The 26,739-nt window shown below is 30.6% G+C and overlaps 1 long non-coding RNA gene across 1 annotated transcript; it reads left to right on the top strand.

The window, feature by feature from the left end:
• On the top strand, positions 1-26,127 carry LOC143257959 (uncharacterized). Its single transcript, XR_013032051.1, has 3 exons — positions 1-91; positions 4,568-4,681; positions 26,055-26,127. It is a non-coding gene; the product is annotated as an uncharacterized LOC143257959 (long non-coding RNA).
• The last annotated feature ends 612 nt before the right edge of the window (positions 26,128-26,739 follow it).

Raw genomic sequence — 26,739 nt, 5'->3', positions numbered from 1 at the left:
GTAAAATGTAAATTTGTAACCATTTGATTCTAGTTCAGAGCAGCCTCCCCTGAAGACTTCGAAAACTGAAAACTTGGTTTTTATACCTGAGGTGAGTAGAAAAGAGATAACTTGTTCTGAAGATATGTGTTTAACGATAAACAAATAAAATGAAACCAAAGTACAACTAGTATTCACGATTTAACAAAGCGAGTACGTACATCTTAATATACATAATCTGAACTTAATTATATTTTTATTACGTATATATAATTTTTATTACATATATATAATTTTTATTTCCCCGTGAACATTATACCTATACTATAACTTATTATACGTATTAACCACTTGCTGAAAAACTAGTGCAGATGGAAGTTAAAGTGTTAAAAGTTAACGCAATAGAAATGCACGAATATATTAGTAACACCTCACAGATATTACAGTTATCACAATAGCATGATTACATTTAAATAGATTTTCGATAATATATATGTATTGTTTACCGATTTCTAAACAGTTAGTTCAATTAAATAAATTGAGCAGAGTAGAATCCAGGTTTCCAATTCACGTTTTCGACGCGTCATATGTAGTCCGTATATATTTTATAAAGTTTGTAACCACCTCTTTTTTTTAAATATGTCAGGAACCCAAGCTGCTGACGCTTGTTTATTGGGGAACGTTTCTAACATAGTACCTTATATGGTATCTGCTAAGTATTTTTCATTGACAGGTGAAAAACACGCCAAAAACTGAATACTTACTGTTAAATTTCTAGAACAAATTCTATAAAATACCCAAGTATTTTTAAGGAAAGATTGATGTGTTTTTTTTCGAATAATTTTGATAAGGATTGCTCACCATATCCCTCTCGAACAAACAAAACTAATGTCAATATCAACTTGTCATTTGCAATTGAATTTGTTCTTCTGTTGAATGTTTAATTAAAACTGTGAAAAAAACTCAGTAAATATTGTTCCCAGAGGTAACGAACTTACAACCCTAATATATATGATTTCCTTCTCCGCGTTAGACATAGCAGATAATTCAATGTGGCTTTTCTCTGCAACAATCAAACTATAAGATATTGTACGATTAAATCCATGTAACAGTGTTTTTTGTTTATTTTTTAAATAAAATTCAAATATATTTTCAGATTAACATTGCATTAATGATTAAAAAATCCAAATACAATTAAAATTAATACTATTTTCCAGTACAAGAGTCGAAACCTGTAGACTTGAACACTTGAGGGTTTTTTATAATGTAAGTTAAAATTTATACGTTATAAGTAATTTATTCAAGTATATGAAGGAAATTGATACTTTCATATAATCGCTATTTAAAGTACTTCACATATAATGCTGAAACCTGTTCACAAGCAATTTAGATATGAAAACTTACAGAATTCCTGAGAAGTTTATACAGTTTGATAAAAGAAGCACAGAAGCGAATGAAATCCAATTAGGTTCCACATACAGATATCAGATATTTTGTGCACGGCTTCATAAGGGCATTTGATGGGAAGCTCAGGAAACTACACTTCGAACCTGACAGTTATGTCATACAACTGTGAAGAACAAAGAACGTGATCTAATATACGTTGTATCTTTGGTATTTTTTTAGATATACGATAGTCAAGAACCATAAATAAGAAATAAAAAAATGGTGAAAATATATATAGTGGTAAAAGGCGAAAAATTAAAACTTTTTTGTTTCATGGATTGGAAAAAAAACAAATAAGAGGTCTAAGAAAATTGTAACATAACACATATATCAACACATTACCAGTTGTGTGTAATCTCAGTGGCAAGATAAAGTTACCGAAAACCGCTTGATAATTGTTTGAGAGTAACTAAAAACAATAGTAAATTACAGTTGATAAGTTTTCTTAAATATTCACGTCACTGTCGCAGAATGCTATTCAGTTTTTGATAACTGCTTCATAGAATTCAGATGTTAAAGTATAGTATGGGAAATTGTCTAAATTTCGAGTATTTAATGTACCTAAATTAAATGTATATCATAAAATATTTGTAAGATAAGTTACTTACACACATTTATTCTATCATTATTCCATAGATTAGCATAAAAGCCAAAATAAACGTAGATATAAACTACATATTTTTTATTTCGTTCCAACAATTCATGAATAGGATAGGCAGACCTATTTTTCAACTAACTTGTATTTATTTAATTTACAGTTTTTCTGACTCCTCTATTACATTCATCATCACAGAATAACGTTAAAGAAAGTCTACCAGATCCTGGCTATTACTGATTCTTTTATTACATTCATCATCATAGAACAACTGTAAAGAAAGTTTACTCACTGTATATTAAAGCAAACCATTCATCACGACACTAAGCAAATGATGAACTGTCATTTCGGTCATGTCAAAAATTAAAATTAAGAGCACAATATATTTTAAAGATACAATGTAATAATCTATGAAAATCGTTTGAACTAATACAAGTGTTAAAACTTTCTTTAGTTATCATTAAATGGGTTGTTAGAAAAGTCAGATTAAATAACTGATTGTTAATTTTATGTATAATATAGTGTCTCCTCTAACGTTCATTGATCTTCTTCTAATAAAACAATTTATTTATAATTAATAAGTTTAAATTACCTTCTTATGAAGCACTTTTTCTTCTTGAAGAATTAATCAACTATTTGAAAGCTTGTGAGCTTTTGGGTCATTTAAAATCGGCCTGATCACGACAGAGATATTTAACGTCAGTAAGTATGATTTACTGGGGAAATAAATGGAATGGTTGAAAGTTTTAAGAATTTACATATGCATACGTCTGTTAATGAAGACTGTGAGATCTGATTATTTTATTTATTTAATTGTTGACTTTATCTTTGTACAGATTAAATAAATATCTAATAATTTGTAACTCAACCATTATTATAGTTACAATGCTCTGTTTGGCTGTAAGTGATGTGTAAATTATACGTTATAGTTATATTGTATTATTATTTGTAAAATATAAGACATTGACAATTATTATGAGAAGAGTAAATAAAAGGGAAATATTATGGTATTACTCTCACTTTATGAAAATGACTTGCACAAGAGCACTGTCACTGCTCAGTTATTGACTTTCATCAAACCATTCAGAAAGTGTAATATCAACATAATACATATGAAAGTACGGAGAGTTATAATATTTCCAGCAGTAGTGTGGCAATTACACTATTAACTACCCCAAAAGAAATTTCACATACCATACGTATGGAGATTAGTATGGCTACTTCAGGCGTTAGATTGAAGCAGTTTTTATGTTTCATTAGAAGAGGTATGAAATCTTAAAAACGAATGTGAGACTAACACTGTTGACCTGGGGAGAGGTTGTGGTAGAAAGATCACGCTCTTGGAAATGGATTTTAAGTAAGTCCTTTACATGACACATTACAGTTAGAAGAGGTTTTTTCCACGACTTAGCAGCAAGTACAGGTATAGACTTTACCCACAGGACAGTAAGACAAACATTAACATGAAAGAACAAAAAAAAATAACAAATTTTAATTTGTGGTTGATTTTTAGCTTTCTCTGGTGGATATCGTTAATGTTTGTAGAATTTCAGCCAGTTTTTTGCCTCCTAGGTGAAAATTTATAACATCATTGGACAAAATAACGCTATTGAACTTGTAACTTAAATACAAATACAGACTTTTTATTTTTATTTAATCACTGTTTCTCAGAGTGTATGCAGTTGTCTATATTTCAGCTTCAAGGAGTTATGGGTTATGATCTAACTTGTAATGAAAACTTTTTCTACCGTTTTCCAATTCAACAAAGATTCGAGCAGAAATCGGAAAAAAATGACAGAAGCTTATTTTGCTAAACAACTTCAGTCACAAATACAGTGTTGAATTTTTAAACTTGGGAAAAGTTTTATTAACGATTTTATAGTTTATATGAAGTAACTATTACACTAGAAGGAAATAACGGTTTTTATAGGAACAAGATCGGTTGTATTTGTTCTATATATCAAATAAAACTTTCTGATTAATATTTGAAAACGTATACTTGCTTATAACGTCAATGTAATAAAGAAGCTATTTATATTACAGTCCAATGATCTCGATCATATTGAGACTGTGTGTTAGGTTTTTTCAAATTAAAAAGAAGTAGATTTTTTAAAAATAAATTTACAGCTTTATGAAGAAAACGTTTCAGGAAAGTTTTAGAAGTATAAAAGAAGAACGGCTAAAACTGGTATTAAACCTAATATAAAGGGTTGAGGCAAAGCTGAAAGAGAGTTTGGTTTTTTACAAATTTAGACTGCTGAACCACTGAGAGGCTTTAAGGTTAGAAGGAGTTTGTAATCATAATAATAAAATGTATTAATATTATTAAATGTACAAAGTTCCTACCTTCCAACCTTCCAATTTATGGGGTTTTTATCGCCATCACAATACGCTTAAATAAGTATTAAATTAAGTAATGTAAAAGAGTAAAAATAAATAAAATTTTATTTCCTTGCATTTATGTGGGAGAAACTATTTTCATAAACTTGTAAAACATTGGCTTAGAGAGAACATCCGTTAAAGTAGAGTTTATTTGTTTCGTTCAAGTTTATCACAAAGCTACACAATGGGCTATCTGTGCTCTGCCCACCATGGGTATCGAAATCCGGTTTCTTGCGTTGTAAGTCATCTTTGCTACTGGTCATCCAAGATTATCTCTAGGTAAGCACTTTATCAGCCAGGCTATATTTCTAGTAATCATGTGTGTGAAAATACTTTCCATTTCTAGGTTTTTTTTTTTTTGTGAGCGACTACGTTTTACAGAAATATCATAGCTCGGTGAAGATATATTGACTTTCTTACACTTTGTGTGAGGAGCTAACAATTAAAATAACCTGTGATTGGAGACTGAGAGAGTGATTCCTTTGTGCTATCCTGGATTATTAGTACTTTTGTTCAAATTTTGTTTTTGTTTAATATAATTTCAAGTAACTGTGATTTTCAGCAATCTGTATTTAGTTTATATTCAGCTTTATTTGATTTAAATGTTATACAAATATCTTTTGTATTTATCGTAAAATACTGTTGTCATTTCTGAAAACTAAGAACAGAACTTTCTATGCACTTTCCATCAAAATACACTAATCTCTGGTTATTAATGGATAACTTTTAGATACCTGTGTACTTAAAAATATTACTTAATATTAAAAGCAAATTGTATGCACGAAGAAATGAAGTGTGGTTTATGCTGTTGTTTTAAAGATGCAACTTTGTGACATTTTGGTTGTAGCCAGTTATTTTGAAATGGATACATGATGCACTGTTTACATTAGTGAGCTTATTTGTTGTGTCACACAATATCAGGTTAAGATAAATAGCTTAGCAATATAGTATATTTAGTAATATAGTGAGTCAAATGATCCAAGAAGAACTGCAACCAGTCACATTATTTGAATATTATTTGACTGAAGATATTGAGAGAACATTTCAATAATACGTAGAAGCTTTCACTTTACACAGTTGTCCATTTTCCGAAAATCATGATAACAGAAATCATTTCGTGTTTATATAGAATGTTTCTTTGTGCTTATTGAATTTTATTCTTAAATAGCCATTACACTACTACAAATACATTGGGTTTATTGTGAGGATAATTTTTTTTAAAATTTAATAATCAAGTGTTTGTTTGTTTTGAATTTCGCGCAAAGCTACACGAGAGCTATCTGCGCTAGCTGTCTCTAACTTAGCAGTATAAGGCTAGAGGGAAGGCAGCTAGTCATCACCACCTACCGTCAACTCATGGGCTACTCTTTTACTAATGAATAATGGATTAACCGTCAATTTGTAACGCTACCCTGACTGAAAGGGCGAGCATTTTGGTGTGACGGAGATTCGAAACCGCTACCTTAAGATTACGAGTCAAGCGTCTTAATCACCTGGCCTTGTCAAGTGTCTGAAAAAAAGTCTCGTATTCTGCTCTTGTCTGTCGTACTAAGACACTCAGCTTATGTCAGAACCACATTTTTGTCACGGTATTAAAAACTGAGGGGCAAAGACTTCAAAGATGTCTCTTTTTATATTATTATTATAGTTCAATCGTCCAGGAAAATAGGGTACATATAATCCATTAACAACAGTAGGAAGAACATTAACCTGTTCAGTGCCGTAGACGAGATAACTCGTCCTTGCCGATCGGTAACACAGTGCCACGGACGAGTTAATTCGTTCTCAATAATACCTAACTTCAACGCTAGATATCAGCAACATACACAATGACCTACTTACAAATTGTTTCACTTTCGATCCAAAATGGCGTCACGAAAAATGTTACAAAATGAAGAAGCATTAGAGTTGTATTGTAGCAGCTGAAATACTTGGCAGTCAACAGGTTAAAGTAATGAATCTACAAATTCAAACGGAAAATGCTGTTTTGGATCCCATAATATTATTGTTAAGGGAAACCAATGTGAGCTCTATGATACTTTTTTGGTGCACTGAGAAACAAAAATGAATGTAGAAGATTTTTTCATTATCATTTCGGAAAAATTAATGTGAAACAGGTTGGAAATTAATGATTTCTGGTAAAGGCTAAATGATAATCTCTTTTCTAAAATAATCACATTGTCATAACCACCGTCATTTAAACGTTCTCTTCGCGTTTAAAACAACCTTAGAAGAGACTGCAATGTTGGTACAATATAAGTAGAGATGAGCGACACGTCTACTCTTATTATTATTTTCAATCACTACAGATAAAGATGAAAAGCCTTTAGTCGTTTATCATTTGCACTTTTTATGTGCAAATTAAGGTATAATATATTGTCTGAATTTGTGATAATAGTATGTAAACTTTACTAGGTATTTTGTTTTCGTTTAGTTCAGACAAGTAAACATTTTTTGTTCGCTTAAAGGTTAGTTTTAAAAATATTTTTGTTTGTGAAACACAGATAAGCGGAAAGATAATTTTTGAAAGTTAACATAGAGTTTGGTTGTTTGTTTTTGAATTTCGCACAAAGCTACTCGAAGGCTATCTGTGCTAGCCGTCCCTAATTTAGCAGTGTAAGACTAGAGGGAAGGCAGCTAGTCATCACCACCCACCGCTAACTCTTGGGCTACTCTTTTACCAACGAATATTGGGATTGACCGTAACATTATAACGCCCCCACGGCTGAAAGAGCGAGCATTTTTGGCGCTATGGGGAGGCGAACTCGCGACCCTCAGATTACGAGTCGCACGCCTTAACACGCTTGGCCATGCCGGGCCATAGAGTTTGGAGAAGTTATAAATTATACAACTTATGTTTTAGTATGTAAGGTTAGGGTAAAATAAATTGTTTATATCCTATAGCAACTGTTTATTATGTTATCTATATTGAGTTAATAGCCAAAGAGTAGTAAATAATAATTCCACTATAATTTTTAGAGTAGTTGAATAAAATTATAAATGTTTATTTAAATTCAGCGCGAAGTATCTTAAAGGTTATATTCCACTAACGGCCCTTAATTAACAGTTCATACATTAGAAGGAAGAGAGTCCAGCACCACCCACCGCAAACTCTTGAGTTACTCTAATCGAAAAGTATGTACTCCAAGGCAGAAAAGTGAGCATGTTAGATAATGACATTCGAATTCGCTACCAAATGATTGTGCGTCGAGTGAAAAAACTAACAGATCATGCCAGGCTTGCACTGGATTATATACGTTTATAATAAAGAAAGTTATTTATATTCTGTATTGTCCATGGTAAGTCTGTGATTGATATTTAGGGAACTATCACACCGAGTAGAACAAATGATTCAGCATAACTTATGTTCGTATCAAATAAAATAATAACTTTGATAGGTGATTACAATTAGAATTTCAATTAGATTATGTGAGGCTAAGATGAAGAAACTTATGCATCATGTGTGTCTGTTATGTTAATTTGTACAATAATGTTTGAGAACATTCGTATTGAATATTGTATAGAACGTTATGAACTTGTCATTGTTATATATTGTAGTTAAGAAATAAATCATGCTTGCAACAACAATAAAAGAAACAGCGTATAATTTGTTGAGAGGAAAACCCCACTAAAATGCATATTTGTTAATGCTCTATCTCGCTCTATAAAGTCTTCCAAATTTAAAAAAATTCTGAAAAATCTAATAAGTTCAATAGATAAACGTTATAGCATAAATTCTTTGCAATGCATTTGTCAATAATTTTGAAAATAAAATATCCTGTTTTATTGAAAAGTATGAAGGAAAAGACTTGATCAAAATACTAAATCTGAAAAATAGATATGCTTAGCTATGTTACGAATGTTGGTACTTCTATTTCAACGATGCATTTGAACGTTCTGTTAACTTGTAAAGCTTTGTAGTAATTTTTCTTAGAAATTATGTGATGTCTTGATATTCAAGTGCAAAAGACAAAAACTTGTTGCTTACTGACTGAAGTTACCACCAATCAATATACTTTGCAACTTTTTACAAATATATGAGATGAATCGTATGACTGTCTGGTTAAGTATAAACATTTTGGCTTGTATGAATTCGTTAACTGTAAAACAGCAATTAATCCGTATTTATAACTTGACTTGTAGAGTTTAACAATTTATAATAACTTTAAAACTGCATTATTCTTAGTATTTGTTCCAAATATAAATTGTATTTAAAACTTATTATGTTCTTTGATAATGTCGTGCACGTTGCGTTAATCACGTATATAGTTTGTTTGTAATTAGGCACAAAGCTACAAAATCGGCTATCTGTTCTTCGCCCGATTTCTAGCGTTGCAAGTTCGCAGACATATCACTGTTCTACTGGGAAGGAAGAACAACGTATATGTTAGCCTTTTTGAAAACAAAATACGACGTTATTATATGTTTCAGCTGCTGTTATTATGACATATTTTTATGTAAAAAATTTGGGATTTTTATTACACTTTTAAAGAACTTTATAAAGTATCTGTGGGTCAGTATTAAGCGTAAACATTTTGAAACATTAATTTCATTATTGGAGCATTTTTCCATAATGCTCAAGCCACTGTGAAAACTGGTTATGTTTATTTTTTCTCTTTTACTCCAATTTGATATTCGGTGCTTAAGTAATTCTATCAAAGATAATTTTGTGCCTTTCCACTTGATTCTCTGTTATCTGCGAGATCTATGTACATTACTCATCACAAAATTAAATGTTCATCTTGAACAATATTAGAGTTTTCAACAGTTAAATGTTGAATGAGTGTGTCAGTGTAAGAAGAAGTAAGTGAAAAATTCTGTCATCATGTTTTATAAACATTCTAAGTCTATGAAGACACGGTTAACTCTGAAAAATGATCAATTTTCGTTGATATATATTAATAAAGATTGTTAAAAACATATACAGGAAGCCATTTGTATTAATTCTTATATAAGTAAAATGAGTAAGAAATTTATACAGTTAAATTTCTTATCATGTAAAATATCCAAAAATAACGTTTGTCCTTATATAAACATGATATATATATATATACATATACAGATAAAGTGAAAGAGAGAAGTAAATATGTTAATAGATAATCGGCATATTAGTTTGTATAACCGAAACGTAGATGCAAACAAACAGTTTGAAAAAAAAAGAGAATAACACAAAAATATTAAAATAAACTATATTAAACAGACATGTCAGAATACTGTTTACTTGAGTGTGAACTGAACATATTATCAGCTTGCACTCTAGGGCAAAGTTTCCTCGAAGGTATAATACTAAAATGTTATGCGTTAAAAACAGCACGAAAACCTTTATTTTGGCATAAAGCCAGAAACCATGCTGTGAGTCCTGCGTGGTCTGGACTGTTTATGAACTAAGTTCTAAATGAAGCACCAAGCTGTTTGCATAAGGAACATAACATTTTGTACATACATGTGTTTATGATGAAAGAGAGAGGCGACACTGAAGTTTGCATCTTATAAACTCTCAAGTTCAATATAATAATCCAAAATTAAGTCAATTTTTAATAAAAAATACAAATGATTATTTTTTGCATATTAGGATTTTGAAATTTATAAAACAATAAACGTATGCGATTAAAACATTTTACATATAGAAAAACAGTGAACTTAAAATCAGAGGTCAGATATACGCTAATATGATATGAGGATTAACTGGCGTAAGTTAAACAATAACAAAGGCCAATACCTAATTTCTTTGTTTATTAGACCTGTAACAAGCAGCCACATGAACAAAATACGATCATAACGATGCATCTCCACGTCACAACTAATTCGCAACCTAAATTTTCACATTAAATAATGTTATATTGAGCGTATCTCTCAGTTCTCTTTCTCTAAACAAAGATCCGAAGATCATTGGTAGAAACATTAAAACGTGACCAGTATGTTGAAGCTTTATACTGACTGTTTTGCGAAACTTTGTGATAGTGAGATAAGTCTAAGCGAGCTATGCTCCAATGCAGAGCTGAAAATTGTCAACCTTACACTGGATTAGAGACATACAATCTCTACTTTTCATTGAATATTTGTCTTATTTTAATTTCGCGCATAGCTACGCAAACCTACCTGTGCTAGCCATCCCTAATTTAGCAGTGTGAGAGCAAAAGGGAACGTTTAGATTTGTTTGGTTTTTGAATATCGCGCAAAGCTACACGAGAACTATCTGTGCTAGCAGTCCCTAATTTAGCAGCGTAAGACTAAAGGGAAGGCAACTAGTCATCACACCCACCGCTAACTTTTGGGCTACTCTTTTACCAACGAATATTGGGATTGACCGTCACATTATAACGTCCAACGGCTGAAAGGACGATCATGTTTGGTGTGACGGGGATTCGAACCCGCGACCCTCGGATTACGAGTCGAACGCCTTAACACACTTGGCCATGCCGGGCCATGAGCTTTTCGTCATGCTGCTGGGTCGGCCTTTAACCTATAGAAATGAAATTATCAAATGGTCTAACCACCTGGTCATGCTGAGCCATTTTGATGAATAATGATCATTCTATTTGTCACCCACCCTCAGGTTTATACTGAAACCTTGGGTAGTAGACTGCCAATACTTAAACAAATTATTGGTTAAATAACTGCCATTATGGGGTATAATTGAGAACCCATAACGAACTCTGTTTAGTGTGTTTGAGAGTGCTGATGTACAGGTGTGCAAAATCTTTCTGAAATGGATCTGGGTAAAATAAAATTAGCTTTTCTCTGTATCTGTATCTGTTCTGTTACTAACATATACAAAACTTCGAGATTAAGTACTTACAAATACATGTAATATAGAAATATAATTACATGGAAGAACTAACTTAAAATGAGGCGATTATCAAAATAGAAAAGGAAAAAAGGCGTGGTCATCAACTTCTGTTCATGTGTATATAAATCTTGAGCCAAAGAGTCTAAAATATTTGTTTTCATGTGGTTCCAACTAAAAAATCTTCTAGAAGAATAACTGTAAAAGTTGTACAATCAATGAATAAACAGTATAAAGGAAACTGGATTCAACTAATATAATATGAATTTATTGCAAGAAGATATTGTTCCGATATTCTAAGTTCTAATAATTTGAGGGTTATAGGTTTGTTTTTAAGTTACAAGATAATTTCGAACGAAAATTACATCGGATTGTTTTTAAGTTACAAACAAATTTCGAGCGAAATTTACATCAGAAAATTATCGAAATTTTAAATCTATTTGGTGATTAGCAAAAATATACTATTAAAAAGCATGATACCCTAAGAGGTATTACATACATGATAGTAGATTTAATTACATCATACTTTGTTATACGGTTTTAAATAAATAAAGGGGTCTTCATAAACTGATTTCTGTTCTTCATAATAAAAAACCCATATTTGGAACAGTTTTGTGCGCTAACCTTGTATAAACCGATTTTTTAAGCCATAGGTTCCAATCTTTAAATATGGAGGTATTTAGCAAATTAAACTTCCTATTGAAATTATTCAGTTGTTATCATTAAAAAAATAAATATACATATAATACGTTTTAGTCACTTAAATAAAATCGAAGCTGGAGGTTAAAACTTAGTATTAAAAATCTCAAGCTGTTCTTACGTAACAGTCTACACGTACTACGGGACTGGAATCTTTATGCAGAATATACTTTTTCATCAGTTATTCACAATAATGTCATATATTTTTATTTACATCCCCGATTTCTAAATAAAAGTATTACTCACAAACACATGTGTTCTTAAAAAGAGGAAATGTATTTTTTTCAAGATAACATATATATATATATATATATATATATATGAGCTGCTCATGTTCTTCGAACACCAAAAAACACAATAAAAGTTTGCAAAACAGAACAAGTTCTCACACGTGTCTGTAAAAATCCATTCAACAAATCACTTAAGTTTAATTAATCACTAATTTTATGATATGATTTATATGAACATATAAAATAAAATCTGGAAAAACAAAGAACCACCAACTTGCAGAGTACAAAACCCGTCCAACCAAAAAATTTGTCATTCCCGAAACTTTAGGTGTAGGTGTTAAGATTTTTAAGATTCTATCTTATTTTTTTTCGAGCTGTGACTGTTTTTTTTATCAAAATCTGCCACTATGGTAAACAAAATGTTTGACATTCAATGCATCTTTGAACTTTATACTACGCTAACCCAAAGTTAATCGTTTGAATCTTGGAGAACTCTAAATCTTTGTACCGAATTTGATGAAAATCATATGAAAACGTTTGAGTTATATTGTTCACATTGATGGACAATTCTTAAAACAAAATAGACACGCGGTCGGGAGAGGTGAAAATAAGGTGATACCAACTGCATGAGGATGACCGTAAGAAATAATAAAGATAGAAAGATTTTTTTTTCATCATAAGCTATCGAATAAAGATGACAAACTCGAAAGCTTACAACATGTATTTGTTAGGCGGGAATTTATAAAGTTTTTAACTACCATTTACTGCCTAGGGATATTTATGGATATTATAGTAACATATAATCAGCGTTTATCATTGTTTTGTAACTGACAGTTAGAATATCAGTATGCCAGTATTACGAAATAATGTAATAAATAATTAAAACAAGATATTCCTGTAGCATACCCTGAATTTGTGCAGCAACAAGTAAATAGAAAAACTTTTCAAAACAAAGAATGTAAATGTATGGATGGCTAATATCAATCCTCCAAACACAATACAAACAGAATAGTAGGGATGGCATTTGTATCATCCTTACATAATAGCACGGGTAGGAATTAACATTTAGCAATATATATAACTATTAAATAACAGCTATGTTTAATTTATTATATATCTGCGTGTTAAAATTACACTACATTATGTGCCTGTGCTATTACACATGAATTATCCAATTGCCATCCTACTATCTACTGTTTGTATTGTTTTTCAAGGTCTACCATAAGGCATACCTACTATTTGTTGTTCGCACAATTAATTCTTCTGTTGAAAGGTTTTATTTCATTATTGTTTTCTTGTTTTATAATGAAGTGTTTCAACAGGAAGTTTGTACTTCTAATCAAGTTCTAAAATAAATGAGATTCCAACTGTACGTTTACGGTAAGCGTTAAGTTTAAATCCGGGGCTAAATTCCCCGTTGTGGACAGAGCGCAGATAGCTCATTGTGCAGCTAGTTTTGTGCTAAAACAAACAACAATAACAGAGCATACCTACAGTTATTCTTTGGTGGCTCAGCAGTAAAACTTAGATATTATAAAGCTAAAAACTAAGTTTTTGTATCCTTGATGAGCACATCACAGATAGCCCATTGTGTACTTTTGCGTTTAACAATAAAGAATCACATATTAGCACAATGCACTCGAAAATGATTCAGAATTCAGGTTCAATACAACAAAATAAATTTCATGAGCTAAAACTATATGTTCCTTACCTTTATTAGTTTTCAAAAGGACTCAAATAACTAAATATTAGACAGGTGATCTTTATGGAGAGAAAATGTATTTTCTACTTATTTTTCTAGTCTAACCATTCAAGCTTTTTTTTTCTCTTTAGAACATAGGTATTAGTTTTATCGTAACACTGTTATTGTTGTAGTTAAGCACAAGACTGTCCAATTGGCTATTTGTGCTGCTCACCACTGCTGTTGATACCAGGTCTGTAGAGCCATAAGTCTGCAGATTTGCCACTGAGTCACTGAGAATCTACTGGAAAACGTGTTTGACGGGGTAAGTCATTTCGCAGTAGTAAAAGATTTACAGTGTTCTGGAGAAAAGACTTTCAGATTGGTTACAAATCTAATCCTCCAGTAGTTATAGAATCAATGGCTCCTTGAATAATGTCTACTTCACAGTGGTTTTACATTAAAATCTGAAAGGAGTATTGTCTACTTCCTAGTGATTACAAATTTAAGTTACCCTACAATAATGACTGCTTCACAGAGATTGTAGATTTAAGGTACCATAGAACGATATTTCTTTTACAGATTTAAAGTATCTTAAAATAATATTTATATCATAGCCAATATAGATATAAGGAACCCTAGAATAATGTAATTTTTGCAGTGAATATAAATTTAAAGTCCGCCAGATTAATGTTTATTTTAAAGTGGCTATAGTTTACAAAGTGACGTAGAAAAACATTTATCTCACAGTGGTTTTATATTTAAAGTCTCCTAGAATAATACTTACTTATAGAAGCTACAGATTTAAAGTATCTTGGATTAAAATTTATGTTACGGTTCCTATATATTTAAAGTCCGTTAGAATATTGTATACTTTACTGTGCTTATAGATGTAGGGTATCCAAGAATAGTGTTTACTTTATAGTAACTATATGTATATATGATGTCAATTTTGCTGTGGCTATAAACTTAAAAACTCCTAAAATAATGTCTATTTTACAGTGGTTACAGACTTAAATTCTCTATAATAATATTTATTTCATAGTAGTTATAGGTTTAAAGTTCTTTAGAATAATGTCTACTCTACTGTTGGCATAGAATAAAACTTTTCTAGAATAATGACTACTTTAGAGTTGTTATTGTAACGGTTTTACTATTATGTATTTATTTTAATATTAAATTTTGTTTTAATTAAATATATATTTAAAAAATGGATATAACTTATAATGTTAAATATGTGTTGCAAAATTCCCGAGTATTTTCTAAATCTTTAGAAGATTCTCGAGTGTAAGAGTAAAAATATAATATATGTGTAAGTAAAATATTGTTGCCAACTGAACTTTGGAAAACCTTACTTAAAGTTTATAAATCGACGGGTAAAGAGTCAGTTTTCATAATAATACTGTTGATTTGTTACAGTTGGTATACTGTAAACCTCGGAAGCTCCTAAAATAATGTCTCCTTCACAATGCTTCAAAGTCCCGTATAATAATGCTACTTTAGAGTGACTACAGATTTAAAGTCTCCGAGAACAGTGAATACTTTACTGTTATTATATTTTTAGTCTTCTAAAATAATGTCTGCTTAATAGGGGTTTTGTGTTTTTATTCCTCTAAAATAAAATTATCTTCATGGTTGTTGCAGATTTAAGAACTCCTGGAATTACTTCCTAGTTGTTACAGATTTAACGACACGTAGAATACTGGTTACTTCACAGTTGTTATAGATTTAGTGTCCTATAAAATAATATCTATATTACAGTGGTTATAAATTTAAATTCTACTACAGAAATAATCTCTCCACAGTGTTTATAGACTTAAAGATCCCTGGAAGTATGACTACTTCACAAAGATTATGGATTTAAATTATCATAAATAATGTGTATTTCACGGTGGCTACAATATTCAGTTAAATATATGTATGATTTTTTTCTTATTAAACATGGTTCTATGAACGTGAAATGTTTTTGTTAAAAGCTAAAACCGTTCTTGTCTTTTGATATATTTATTTTCAAAAATACCCCTTTAAAGTTGAACTTTAAAATGTCGTAATAATTATTACTTATATTAATTACTTTGATGACATATAACACTTTTTCTGTATTGCTATAAGCTATAAAGTTAATGAATTTTGTTTGACTTGATAAGCGGTATTTAACTAATAAATTTACGCATTGTTGTACCTAATAGCTGAATTGTATTTTCATTCTCGAGTTGTATTACGTTCTAACTTAGTACGAAGACTTGAAACTTTAAGTTTCGTAGTGTATTCATTCTAAAATTTTAATTCAAACTCTCTAATATAGTATAATGATGTAAGTTATTATAACTTCCAGTAGCACAGCGGTATATTATCGGACTAACAACGATAGAAAGCAGGTTTCGATACCCGTGGTGTACAGATCGCACAGAGCCCATTGTGTTGCTTTGTGCCTTATTTAAAGCAAAAAAAGAGAAACAAAAGAAATTTGTGTTTCACGTGTGATTAAATGATATATTTTATTACAATGTTATATGATTGTATATCATGTTATATCATTCTTATTTTTTTAGTGTTGATTTCTAATCATTGTTGTGTATGTTCTGCCCTGCAAAGTATTTTTAGGCTGATTGAAATTATGTTCTGACGTCATATATTTAATTCTCACCAATACTCTTTTTCGATCTTTGAAAATTTTCAGTCACCTGTGGATTAAATGTCCATAATCACGAAACTGCATCATCTATTGTTAGTCTTTTAATGAAAAAACACATATGAAATTGCTTTTTTTATAGGTAGAAATTTATTTTTATTTGGGTACAAAACATTATATCATGAATAAATTCAAAAATACTTGTTTATCATTAGTTTTTTTTTCTTATGACAGTAGGTGCGTTACAAGGTATCACCCAGAAGATCATTGTCACAACAATGTGGACAGTGATTACGTTTTTTTTTTTGTTGATAATATTATTCTCGTCAGCAAAGTACCCCCTTGCTCTATAAATCAAACCGGTGTCCTTTTGACAAGTAACGATTGCTGCCGCTTCACTCATCAAAATGTAATTTTCAGCTTCACGAATAAAGCGCTGAATTGTTTTGAATATATTTTAAAGACCAGATTGTACAAATTAATGTATTTGAATATTGTTGAAAGTTACGTTTAGAACATTTCACTTTCGGTTTTAAGAAATTAGAAACTTACATTGAAAATTTTATATGAATTGCTTTAATTCTGATATGGATACAAGTGTATTGAGATTTGGAAGATAATATTATTGAAAATACAAGTATAGTTCTTATGCTTTTAATTTTGTAAAATTGGTAAATTACATGGAATTATATAAAAGTTTAATTGTTTTAGAATAGCACGCAAAGTTACACGAGGGCTATCTGCACTAGCTGTCTCTAGCTTAGTAGCGTACGCTGAAGATAAAGTAAACTAATCATCACCACCTACCGTCAATTTTCGGTTACGTTTTTTACCAACGAATGGAGGGATTGACAGTCACATTATAACTTCTTTACGACTTAAAGGTCAAGCATGTGTGTTGTGCGGGGATTCGAACCCACGACTCTTAGCTAACGAGTCGAGCGCTTTAACCACCTGTTTTTACGGGGCTTATGTAAAAGTAATATCATGTAACAATAAAACAATAAACTCAATGTAGTAAATTATTTTTTCTAAAAATATCATAAAAGAAGTATCAATTTATAATTTCAGTATTTTCATCTCTCCTAAAAGATCATGAAATAGGTATTTGATATATTGTAAACTTATATTTTGTCAAGTGTAAACAAATTTATAAATGATCATATCTATTGACATTGTGTTTTATTTGCTTTCTTTTTCTTGTTATTCAATGGCTTTTACCTTTACGATTGCGTATCGGTCTGTTTTAAATACGTATATTGTAATGATAATTTTAATCATTTAATCTATACACATTTTCTATTAAAAGTTTAAACATTTTTGAAAACACCTTATTCAGTTACACATAAGTTTTAAAGAACTATAGCTTTTAATTGTTCAAATTGGGGCATGAAAAGGGTCATTAACGTAAGATTCCATCCACCTTTCGAATGATTAAACTTCAAAGAAGGCTGAAAGACTTTGAAAACGCAGACATGTCAATTACTTAATAACAAAGCAAGTTTACTCAGATTCATACTATGTCTGGTTATGTTTGGCTGAATAAGCTGTATTTACAGATGAGAATTTGAGAAGAATCGTATTGATTTAATCTTCACTAATGTAAAGCGGATTTTTTTCAAATGCTCCAACAGTTTGAATAATAAACGATAAAAGAATTTGCTTCCTTGTTTTTATGATTGTATGCTTCCTCATGAAATGGAATACTTAAGATATGAAAATGATATAAACAATGTTTCGGATCTATCTTTTAGTATATTAAATTTTTTATACTCTCTGAAGATAAAAGAATATACATAAATTTTATTTCATTGTCTTGTGCAAAAGATATGTAGAAATTAAAACCAATTACTTGAGTGTGTGTATGGATTTTTTTTACCTCATGTTTACCATACCTGTAGAATAGTATATACTTTACAGCTATTTTATATTTAACATCTTATTGAATAATGTTACTTCACATTTTTGTCTCCTAGCAGAATATCATTTTTTTTACAGTGGCTGTAAAAGAATAATTTTTATAATTTACAATAGGGACGTGTGGTGATTTGTCCTGATGAGGAAGCAAAAGTATAAAAGATAGTTTACAAAATTTAATATATATATATATATACAAGACGACCAATTAAGATAAAATTAATTACTTGTAGCTATCATATTTAAGGTTAAGTTAGTTAGTTATCACCATTAGATTCCATCAAGAAACAGAGGGCCGCAATCGCTTGCGGATTCTTCAACAGGTATTTAAGTGAGTAGGTTGTTAGCCCACTGCACCGAGCCGTCCCTAATTTAGTAGTGTAAGACAAGAGGGAAGGCAGCTAGTCATCACCACCCACCTCCAACTCTTGAGCTACTCTTTTACCAACGAATAGTGGGATTGACCGTAACATTATAACCCCCTCACGGCTGGGAGGGCGAGCATGTTTGGCGCGACGCGGGCGCGAACCCGCGACCCTCGGATTACGAGTCGCATGCCTTACGCTCTTGGCCAGGCCAAGCCCGTTTAAGGTTAAGTATTTCCAATTAAATATAAAAATAAGACATATTCGGATACATACTTTATTTTTTTGTGAATTCCATCTTCCTTTCCTTTTGATTCCCTTCCTTTATTACATCATCATAAAAACTATCTTTCTTTATTTCCAGGTCATTCTAGATTCAATTTGATAGGCCAAAAAACACTTGATTACTCTAAATATTATTTCAATAATGGATCATATTTCTTGCACAAATTTACCAATTCCATAAAACTTCCTCGGTTAGCAGACTCTGGTGATTCATTATAATCTATAAATGCTAACTGTTTTTCACCCAAATTGCACACTACTTCGAGTAGTTTTTTTAAATGTTTCTATTCCTTTTCACCTTTTCATTGTGCTTTTGCACCTTTATTTCATGTCAGTTATTTAGTTGGAATTAAATCCGTGATATTTCAAATCAAGCTACGCCTAGAGTTGAAATATATATGAATGGAGGAATTTTCATGTCTTTTAATTGCCTTATGCATATTATTTAGACAATCAAATCCGCTTGAGTTCTATGTCCCAAATTCACTGTTAAATAATAACCAGCAGAAAAGCTTCTACAAGTTAGAATAAACAGTTAACCAAGATGTTCTGTCATATTGAGTTAAATTGAATTCTCCAACGCACTACTTTGTTCTTTCATCAGGCTTGGAGCTGGCATTGATCTACCCTTTCTGATGATGCTTTTTTATGGCTAAAACTCTTTGTACCAAACTTGTTCACTAATAAGTTTTCAGTAACATAGTTACATTTTTTTCTAGTATATTTTAAATCCATATTCATATCTTTAGGGTGATATCTCACAAAAGTTTATGTATACAAAAAATAACAGTATCATTTAATACAATACCCGAAACACCTGCATACCACATGACATCAGAAATGTAACAAACAGCCACGAGCGTGATGTGCAGATCATGAAAAAAACAAGTATCGCAAGAAAGTTAACTATAAGTTATTATTTTTCTTATTATATTTAATTTGTGTATTGTACATTTTAATTTATTAAACAGTAATTAAGAAACGTTAAATTATTTATAAATTATTTATTTCGCTTAATTTTCTTAGTGATTAAAATTGTTTAATATATAGACTATAAATTGTCAACAATTTCCAATTTTGCGTGTATTTTGAAGTAAGATGAACTAGTAAGTGCTTTCCTTATGTCACAAAAGAGGCCAATATTACATTCAAGATATGTGTTTTAAATACAAGTATGAATTTGAATTTTTTATTCAGAAAATTATTCGTTCAAATACCATTTTATAGTTTAAAGAATATATTTTGTAACAAAAATGTTTTAGTTAGAAATATAGTTTTTCTCATAGGAAGAAACTAAGTTAAGCTAAAAAAGAAAGCATTTTATGAGTTGCAGTCTAGATTCTCCCCAAAGTGCTATCGCCCTTACAAGATGATTACTGATTATGTACAGTATAGTAGAGTGCTTCCGTATGAATCAATTGCAAATTCATAATGTAATATTTAGCTGATTTTGAAAACTATTATTTTTTTTAATTATACTGAAGAAGCATTGCTTCCTCTGCTTCCATGGACTGCATGTCTTGTTTTACAATTTGTTATAGATTTAAAATCGAATGAAATAAGATGTACTTCAGAGTGGCTATATAAAACAATACGCCTAAAAGAATGTTTACTTTACAGCTGATATAGATTTAAAGTTTCCCGGTATAGTACCTACTTTATAGTGAATATAGATATAAAGAATCCTTGAATGATGTATTCTTCATACTTGTTATAGTTTTAGAGTTCTGTTTGGTAAAGTTTATTTCAGAGTGTTTACATATTCCAATAAATTGGAATAATGTCAACTTCATAGTGGCAATGTATCCTTATCATCGAATATTTTTTAACTGCGTTTTAGTATCTTACATTAAAAAATATTAGACTACTTTTGTTTATTTTATATCAATTACAATAGCATTACATATTAGCTAATAATCCGTATTTTGACAGTATATAAATGTCAACTCTACAAACAATATTTGAAAAATATCCTGAATTTTCTCTAATGTGACACACGTGCCAATTTTTTTCTTAGCATGTCATCATCCATATTTTACCTAACGCATCTTAGAAAGTACGAAATTAAACGTAAGATACTTTCTATAAAATCGTCATTTCCCAGATAAATCATATTTATTATAACATTCAACTTTGTTTGGTTATAGAGCCATCGAACAGAAAATAAGACCTCTCCTGCCACACCCACCCTTCACATCCTCTCTTTCATAAATCGTTAATAGTTCGCTCTCACGTTTAATTGTACGTTACCCATAACCAATAGAAACTCAAGATTTCATTTACCAAGTCACATGTGTATAATATTATGTTCTGAACAGTTAAATATGAATTTCACTCAGAGTGTGAAAAGCGTTGTCGTGACAAAGTTAACGGCTTGCTTTTATGAATTTGTAATGACTGTTGTCGCAGAGTTAGGAAGTCAGAAAACATTTGAGAGGTAATGAAATATGTTTATTTCTTGCATATTATTAATTCATATTGTTTGGAGGTTTATATTAAATAAAAATTATCAATTTTAACACTATGAGTAGTATAAAATATAAGGTTAACTCTCTTCTTATTTATTGTTTTTCATGTTTATTCTTCATGTATAATTATAAAAGCAAGTAGTTAATATTAGGTTAAGTGAAATAAATAACAATAATGTTATAAAAATGTTTCACGAGGCATGCACGTGAGCTGCTTATGCTTGTTGTTGTAGCTCGTGGGTAATATAATTCAATTGAGTAACGGTTTGGTTTGGCTTTTTGAATTTCGCGCAAAGCTACGTGGAAATTCCACGTGAAACGTGGAAAATTTTGTTTGTTTGTTTGTTTGTTTTGAATTTCACACAGATATACTCGAGGGCTATTTGCGCTAGCCGTCCATTATTTAGCAGCGTAAGACTAGAGGAAAAGCAGATAGTCATCACCACCCACCGCCAACTCTTGGGCTACTCTTTTACCAACAAATAGTGGGATTGATCGTTACATTTTAACACCCCCGGCTGAAAGGGTGAGCATGTTTGGTGCGACCGGGATTCGAACCCTCGGATTACGAGTCGAACGCCTTCACCCAACTGGCCATGCCAGGTCTGATGAGTAACGTAAGCTACCCATTTTCTGAGTAATTTGCAACTCATAAGCACGTGGACAGTAGTTTATCACGGTTCAAAGAGCAATAAAAACAGTAACATTTAATTATAAATAGATGTATACTGTTACCAATTTAGAAATAATTAAAATAAACGAATGTTGTTTTATATTGCAATATGAAGTTATTACAAAATGGAAAAGGGTAGCTTAGATTTATATAGATTTTTGGTGGTTACGAGGTCGGTCAGATTTACCATTCCCGCTTTGAGTTAGGTTAGAGAAAATAACATATAAACTATCAACTTTTACTGAAAAAAAAAGCATTTTAAATGCATTTAGGAGGGTTTAGGGATTACACAAAGGAAGTTCGAGATTTTTTGAGACAAGGAAAAGCATTTTAAATTTGAACACGAAAATTGTTTTGTACGCGGACTACGCAAAGGTCTTGTGTGCCTGACACTCCTGGGTATTTAAAAATTCAACATACCCAAATACCCACAAAGAAGAAGCAAGCGGACTACTCAAAACAAATTTTCAACATATCTATAGGAAGATCTCTATTTTTATTAGAAAAAATTCTCTAATAACATGATTTTTTTTATATGTTGAAAACTTATAATATTTCCAGTGAAATATTGTCAACTGTTTTGGAGATACATGTACTATATTGAAAGCTAAAAATATTAAATCTATAAAGAAAGATCACATGATCGGTCTATATAGAGTGACTATGTATTAAAAGATATATTTAAAATCTAGTACAATAATATCTATCTCACAGTGGCTCTAAATGAGAAGTTTCTAAGAACAATGTTTATTTAATTGTGGCTATGTTTTTAAAGTCCTGAACAATAATATTCATTTTACAGTGATGCTACTTTTAAAGTCTCGTACAATAATGACTAATTTACAGTATTCTGTAAGGAAGAATTTCAAATTGATTATAAATCTAATAATGTGTACTTCATAGTGGTTTTACATTAAAATTTCAAAGGAGTATTGTCCACTTCCTAGTGATTATAGATTTAAAGTCACGTAGAATAATGCCTGCTTAATATTAGCTGTAGATTTATAGAAACTTTGCAAAGGCTATAATTTTAAAATTTCCGAGAAAAACGCGTATTTCATTGTGTTTATAGATTTAAAATACCTAAGAAAAATGTCCAATTCATATTGGCTATATATTTAAAGCCCCGTAGAATAATGTCTACTTCATGGTGATTATACATTTAAAGTATTTTAGAATAATGGCTACTTCAAAGAAACTATAAAGTATCTTATAAAAATGTTTATATTACAGTCTGTATAGATATAAGGCACTATAAAGTAATTTTTGCAATCACTATAAATTTAAACTTCGCCAGAATAACCTCTAAATCGAAATGGTTAAAGATTTAAAAACTATGGTAAAATGATTTAGGTAAAATTATTTTCTTTACCACACTAAACATTTTTATTATTATTTTTGTAACAAAATGCAAACAAACTGAAGAAAGGGGAAGAACAATGATGTCAAACGAATATTCATTCTGACTTTCTTTTTGCCAGATTTTCGTTGTTTACTCTCAGAGTACGTGTTGTGATCTTTCTTTTATGTATTGCCTCTGGAGCATCTTGTTTCAATGAACAGAATAACAAAACCTCATGCAGATGTTTTGCCTTCTCTAATACCACCTTTTCATTTTCCTGACGTCGTCATGAAACCTTTGTTTTGGTTCATCAGACGTTTCAGGTTGAAATCACTCCCCATCATAATTCCTGTTGACATCAGAATCAGAACTATATCAAACTGTATCAAGAGTCTCTGATGGAGTATGTACAGGTATGTCAAGTCCATGAGAAACGGATCTTTTGGCAGTTCGAGTGAATGTGTGTTCTTTTTATAGCAAAGCCATTTTAGGCTATCTGCTGAGTCTACTGAGGGGAATTGAAACCCTGATTTTAGCGTTGTAGATCCGTAGACTTACCGCTGTACCAGCAGGAGACAACTTGTCTTGTTTCTCAAGTTTTATTTCAAAATGTGCGTAATGCGTTTTTTGACGAATTCTGTAATATTTTGCCTTTTTTTCTTTTAACCGTTTATATACTAGCGGAATCTTTCTTTTGAGTTGTAGTACGATTGGTAAGACTCTCGAATCGCGGCTGGTCTAGAGGTATCTATAGCCAGCGGTTGTCAACATTTTAACCACAACAAAATGCGACCCGATTTCAGTAAAAGTGATTCACTTATGTAAAAGTACCTGTGAGGTTTTGTGAAAAATCTACACGTGATGGAGAAAAATGGATATCATTTTGGGATTCAGGGTACAGGAATTACAGTAAAAATGTAAGATTATAAAACCATCACAGGTCTGTGTAATTAACTCGTAGATAAAGGTACAACGTATCTGCATTAGATAAATAATTCCATTTAATATATGTGACTTTCTTATATTGTTGTTTTTAAATTACGTTATCATTTTATAGCATAATCAGTTTAATTGTTTTGTCCACCACTTGATTCATATACTCACAACCATTTATATCGTATCAGTTCAAAGAGGGTAGTAAATCGCTTATACCCTATCATTGAGATTTCACATACTTCACTAGAGAAGCAGACATTTGTAGAAAAAAAACAATGCTATAAAATTAACTTTTATGTCGAAGTTATCTTCTTCGAAGCCCATTATTTTCTCTAACGTATAAAAATTAAGGCTTGGAGATAAAAGGAAAAAACTACTAAATAACACCTTCTCACATATGAAGTGATCTACACGGAAGTAAAAAGTAATAAGTAACCTACCATGCGCTTAAAACTGAACAACATAACTTTTCTACGGACTAAAGGACGTTTTCTAAATAAATCCCAGGATTTGTGATTATGACTATATATGGAAGAACAAAAATGTGTTTTACTTAAAGTTTCAAGTAATGTTTCACTACTCTATGTAACTTTTATTCAATTTCTGAAATCATAATCATACTTTATGTAAGAAGTGAACGTAATGATTTTTTCTAATAATTTAAAGAAATAACATTTTTAAAAGTTAACTATTTTATGTCAATATTGCAAAACTATAATGTTTCAGATGGCACTTTCGTAGTTTATGCGTCAGGAGTAATTTAATTAGGCGAAACATTTATGTTTACTCTTCTGCTGTTTACTTCAAAGATAAAACATTGTAAATCTTTTGTATAAAATATTTTGTAAACAAATATATAGTAAATAATTATTTACAGCAGTGGCTTGGATAAAAAATCGTGTTTCGATACTGGTAGTGAGCACGGCATAGATAGCACATTGTAGAACTTTGTGTTTAGCTTTCAATAAACAAATGAGCATAACCAGTTATTTATATTTTGACATAACAGTCATATTATAATTAATAAAATGAATAGTAGATACATACATATATTTTCTCAACTTCGGTATAGCTATTAAACACTGTCACTTAATACTCAAGATGGCATTTGAAGAAAGTAAAACAATCAATTTGCCTCTAAATAAACATTTCGTATCCTATTCAATATCACGGTTTCTTTTCATATTTTTAGAATTGTTTTCGTTCTTTTAACTTCCTTAAGTTTATATTTTCTATTAACTTCTGCTGTTTTCTTCTTTAGCGCAAAGTTGCAAAAATCCCTACATTACTACCTTTTTCACTAGCAAAACAAACAGAGCCAGAAATTCTAATCTTAAAGTGTTTTTTCTATTATGAAATAGTAATAAAAATAGTATTCTAACAAAATAACTAAAGAAAAGATATAATGATGGAAGCTGAGATTCTATTAGAACGTCAAGCGGGAAGTCAGTGATGTAGGAATTTCATTTTCCATGTAAAGTCGATACACCTTAGTGCTTAGTCTACTGTGTGATCATTAGTCAGATAGTTATATGCTCACTTCTATCCCTGTCAAGTTTGGTTTATTTTTTCAAGTTCAATAGCCAGACTTACATGACTTTTAATCTAGTGATAATTTTGTTTTCTTGTTTATATAGCATATGTGTTGGAAGAAAAGTGTTTCTCTGCTTTTGAGCCCATAGAAAACATCGTCCACACATAGAAACCGAAAAGAAGGCTTGGGTAAGGATGTGTTTGTGGCAAATTGATCAATATGATGTAAATAAGGGATGACTAATATAAATAATAGAGGGCTAACCGTAGGTAAGTCATTGTAACTAAATGAAGAATGAATCTTTGCACTCTAGAAAAATAACTAGCAAATGATAAGAGTTTGATTAAATGTTTTAATTTCATATTTATACATTTTTGGGAGTCGTTTGTAGTAAACTGTATGAAATATTGCGTGTTTCTTGTCGAGTGATTTTAGGAAAATCAAAATTATATAATCAAAACTACACATAGTGATAGTAATGTCTAAATTGTGTAAATGTTTAACAAATGTGATGTGTTTTTTTACTTGCAAACATACTTTAGAAAACTAAGTGTCCATTATCCAACTAAAGTATTTTCTGAATTTGTATATAAAAAGAAATTGTTAGACAAAGCGATTTGGCATAAGGTTATAAGGTTCACAAATAGGCCGACTATAAATTTTAGATGTGTTGGTCACTTGATCGCAATAGTTGTTGTTTTTTTAAATATTTTTATCAATAAGTTATTTTGTAACCAAAAGTGGTGTTTAGGTTGCATCTTGATAGATTTAAGCCGTTTCTCTCCGTT

This window comes from Tachypleus tridentatus, chromosome 7 (genome assembly GCF_004210375.1).
Source record: "Tachypleus tridentatus isolate NWPU-2018 chromosome 7, ASM421037v1, whole genome shotgun sequence".
In the NCBI taxonomy this organism is placed as follows: Eukaryota; Metazoa; Arthropoda; class Merostomata; order Xiphosura; family Limulidae; genus Tachypleus; species Tachypleus tridentatus.
Note: the sequence above shows the minus strand (reverse complement) of the source record. Positions and strands in the feature narration are given on the sequence as shown.